Raw genomic sequence first — 5,178 nt, forward strand, 5'->3', positions numbered from 1 at the left:
TTATGCCTTTTGACCATGCAGAATATCAATCCAATTTAATTTATGTTTTAAGAAATAATACATAAAGTTTAATAATTTTGAATTTATCAAGAGATTGGTGCACTTATTTATCTCTTCATTTGGCAAAGTCGTGATTGTAATTTTTCCTCGATTGCAATTTTTTCTCTTTTAAGTTATTGCCAAGTCGAATGGCTATAAAGAACACACTCCATAATTTTCATTTTCTTTAAATAATTGACGATATATTTTGAAAAAAAAGTATATAATTTTTAAAAAATATCTTATATTTTTCTTAAAAAAATGGTAACTACACAAATCATCGACTCCAAATACATTCTCCTTTAATAACAATAATTTTTTAAAAAAAATTCAATTTGATAGGAAATTAATAGAATAGACCAGGGCCGGTGTGTTTGACTTGAACAAATTAATATATTTAAAATAACGACAAATATACGTACAATAAAGATAACAATAATAGTAAATAAATATAAGAAAAACACTATTATGACGTCATTAACTTAATCAGTGGGTACTTTATTAATGGATTTAAACAATTTGTTAGTACCCGTCGTTTTCTAAGACATTATTGTGTTTAATTGGAAGATTATAATGTGTATTGCGTAACGAGACTGCAATTTGTACACGCCTTTTTGACCACTCCATTTGTTAGTATTTATCTATTTTGTACACTTTTGTTTGAACTGGTTTACTTGTGTATGTGTGCGTATAACCATAAATATCACTTAATATTAGTCATTTTATCAAAAATTCTAACTGGTGACAGATAATATAATAGCTCAAACATCATATTTTGATTATTCTATAAACAATAGTAAATATTAATCATAACACAACAATCTATCTCCTATTAATTGTATTACTTCCTATTCATGTGACTTTTATACATGACAATGACTCTAATAACAATTGTGTTAGGATATGAGATTTGTTTAGAGTGGGGTAAAAAAACATTTTAAACAATTTTACAATTAAAGGAGTTACGATAGCTCGTTTTTTAAATGTTCAAAAATGAACCGAGAACTGAGAAATTAAATTGAATTATGTCCTAAAACTAAGTATAAGAAACTTAAAATAATCCATCTATAAACCGATTAATCATTTTGTAAACCATTTAAAATATGAAAGTTGAAATAATAAAAACGCATTGGTTGAAGCATTTTATCTAACACTTAGTATGAAATATTTTGATATTTGAAAAACATATAAAATGCTTCAACAATATATCTTAAAAACAGTATAAATAATTAAATACAATAAATGAAGAGATACAAATTTGTTTATAGATGTTCGGAGATAAAACTTTTACGTCATCTTTTCTTCCACTTAGGAAATATTCACTAGAATATTTTGATTTATACAACCTTTTGTACAAACTCATTTCGATTTAGAATTTATCCTTTGCCTAATCGAAACTCCTAGCACACTCTCGATTGTAGGTATCACCCTCAAAATCCGCATAATATTTAACGTCTTTTATGTCAAGACTACAAACACAATATTAATGTCTTTGTATGAAGACAGTCGGTCACTCAACTATTCTTGAAGCTCAACTTTTTTTTTGTGTGAGTGATTGTGTGTATAAGAAAATTAATCCACTACAGTGTATGTATTCTCAAATGCATCTTCGCGCACAAGGGAAAAGCTCTCATTTAGCTAATATATCTATTTAGATTTCTCTTCTTGGGTCTGCCCTCATTCTATCTTGTTTTCTTTTATATAGGTTGTCCATACTTTGAATCCCTATTGAAGCTTGTTGTTTGATATTCAAAATGTTTTATTTATGCCCTCCAAGAATGATATGATTATTAGATACAAGAATATGACCGTTTGAAAAATTTCTGTACTGTTACTGACATTGAAACGATTATATTTGACTTTCTGACCACTTTTAGATATTAGGCTGGCGGCTAGAATTTTGGAGCAGCCCGGTCGGATTTGAGCAACTGGAATTTCAGAGCGATCAGGTAGGATTTGAGCGGCTTGACTTTGAGCTGTTGGATCTTGAGACAAGTCTAACCGGTCTCTTCTCTTGATTATAATTCTTGATTCTTTGATTTCTGAGCTAAGCGATAAACATTAAAGTTGTAGCTTTTTTCTTAACTTTCCACATAATTAAGAATCATTCAATTTCAATTTCATATGAGAGTTATATTCTTGAAATATTAAAACTGGTCGAAAAATAGTTCGACGAACAGCTGAAGGTTTTGTGGTCCGATCAGGTTATTATAGTTCTTGATTCTTTGGTTTCTGGGCAATATGGTAAACACAAAAATTGTAGCCATTTCTCTTAGATTTCCAAAGAATTAAGAATCACCCAATATTGAGTATATATTAGTGAGATATTTTCGAAATACTGGCAGTGCTCTTATCTAGTCGTTTGTTGCATCTGCGACTTCCAGCTGGACATTTCGGCGTTCGGTTAATATAGATAAATTCCAAACTAACCCGACTAGCCTGAAATATGATTTATAGATAATTAAGTTGGCTTTCAACTGTTTTTGCCTCTAGTCATTTGAATAGTTGGTTTCTGATATATGAACAAAATATCATAACTGGTAAAGTCTATTTGTTTGATGTATCCGTGACTTCCATCTTGATTTTTCAACCACTATTCTACCTATATAACATCCGAACGTGCCCGACAGGTCTGAGATATGATTTGTAGCAAAAATAATTTTCTATTCAGCCGTGTTTCCCGCATGTCATTTAGATCAATGACCTATAAGATATCATTGAAATACTAAAGCTCCCCATAGTCTAACCATTTACAAAATTCGAGTTTTGGCTTCCAACTTAAGGTAACAACTTCCCACTTGACTAAATATATTAGAAACACAATAACAATTTTGTTATCATCAAAATCAGGATTGTTATCATTTTCACAACCCAACAATCTTTTTTTTATGATCACAAAACTTAAATAAAAATAATTTTACCTAACATATTCCTCTACTTTTTTGTGTGAATCCAAAAAAACTTATTTTAAAACAATAATAAGTCAATTTTGATTTCATATGATAAAGATATATTTGAAGTACTAGAACTACTTGAAAAATAGTCCGACGAACAGCTGGAAGTTTTGTGGTCCGGTGCGGTGATTATAACTCTTGATTCTTTGATATCTGGGCAATGCGGTGAACATAAAATTAAAGTTGTATTCATTTCTCTTATCTTTCCAAATAATTAAGAGTCACCCAATATCGAGTTCATACGAGAGAGATATGCTCGAAATACTGGCACTACTCATATCTAACTGTTTGTTGTATCCGCGACTTCTAACAAGATATTAAGGCTTCCATTTAGCATAGATAAATTCCAAAATAACCCGACCTAAATGAAATATGACTTCTAAATATTTAAGTTTGCTTCCAACCATTTTGGCCTCTGGCCATTTGAATAATTGATTTGTGAGATATGAACAAAATACCAGAGATGCTAAGGTCCAGCCATTTGCTGTATCCGCGACTTCTAGCTTGATCTTGTAACCACTATTACACCTATATAACATCAAAACTTGCCCGACCGATCTGAATATGACTTGTAGCAAATTTATTTTTCTATTCAGCCGTCTTTCACATGGGTCACTTAGATTAATGAGATATGAGATATCATTGAAATACTGAAGCTCTCCAGAGTAGCCGTTTGCAAAATTCGAGTTCATACTCTCAACTTGAGGTAGCAATTTTACACTTAAGTAAATATGTTAGAAATACAATAACAACTTTTGTTATAATCAAAATCAAGATTGTTAGTCTTTCCGCAACATGATAAATGATAAACATAAAAATTGTACATTAATTAAATCTTTTATAATATAAATATATAGTTTTGTTTTATTAAATGTTTAAATATTATATGTTTTATAATAAATTGTATAAAATATAAGTTGTTGTGTAATTACAAGTTTTTACTATTTTTTATAGGTTCGATAAAACAAGAATAAACTTGGCGTTGCAAATGGGATTAAGATGATTCTTGGACCTGTAGAAAGTTGATTATAATATCTACAATATTGTTGACAAGCATGAGATAAAAATCCTCTCACAATTGGGATCAAATTACGCAACGATAAAGTTACCAAAGGAATGACAGTTTTACCATGCTCTAGTATTTTGACCATATCTCTCAAATTACTTGGTCAAATGGTTTGAAAAAAATACCACAACTAGACAACTCAATTATCCACATGTTTCTTTTTATGTGAAGAAGCACATTCGGGGAAGAAGATTTTCAAAAGTGATGTGTAATATAATATAATATCTTGGAACACCAATGAAGACTTATGTGTAAAAAAATAATATTTTATTTGTGATTGTCTCCCCAAATTTGGCTATAAATAGGGGTGCATTGTAATGTATTGAGATATCCCTCATTCTATGAACAAACCTTTGAGTTCATAATATTTCTCTCTATATTTTTCCTTTATTTATTCATTTAAATACAATTAGCATGTTAATTTCATATTCAAAGTTTTACACTTTGAATAATGAATAGCTAACTTCCTAAAGTTGAGATGATAAGGTGAAACTCTTGGCATGATAATAAGGTTATTAAAAGGTAAGAATCTATGTTTTATATTATTTAATCATTATTTATTGTTTATGTTATATTTATTTCTTTAAGCATTTTTATACCCTACTTATAAGTGGGAGTTTTGATTTATTGTTGCTATATGTTACACTAAATTCTTGGAACCATTTAAATGTTAGTTTGGTATTACCAACCATTTAAAGTGGATGCCTTGATTTATTATATATAAATATATTATAATATTAAATTCTTGGAACCATTTAAATGTTAGTTTGGTTTTACCAACCATTTAACTTGGATTCCTTGATTTATTATATATGAATATATCATAGTATTAATTTATTGGTACCATTTAAATGTTTGTTTGGTTTTACCAACCATTTAAAGTGGGAACCTTGATTTAGTGTTTACAAATATATATAGCACAATAAATACTTGACCACATTTATAAGTTTTGGTATATATTATATACTTATAAGATAATAATTTATAACATAATATAAATATGATTATTTAATATATTGGAACCATTTTATTAAGTGGATTTCAATATTGTTCGTTAATGTTAACTTTATTAAAATACCAAGAGTGGATCCTTTAATCTCAACTACTTAAATTAAAATT

Source organism: Primulina huaijiensis, chromosome 16 (assembly GCF_012295235.1).
Source record: "Primulina huaijiensis isolate GDHJ02 chromosome 16, ASM1229523v2, whole genome shotgun sequence".
Taxonomy (NCBI): domain Eukaryota; kingdom Viridiplantae; phylum Streptophyta; class Magnoliopsida; order Lamiales; family Gesneriaceae; genus Primulina; species Primulina huaijiensis.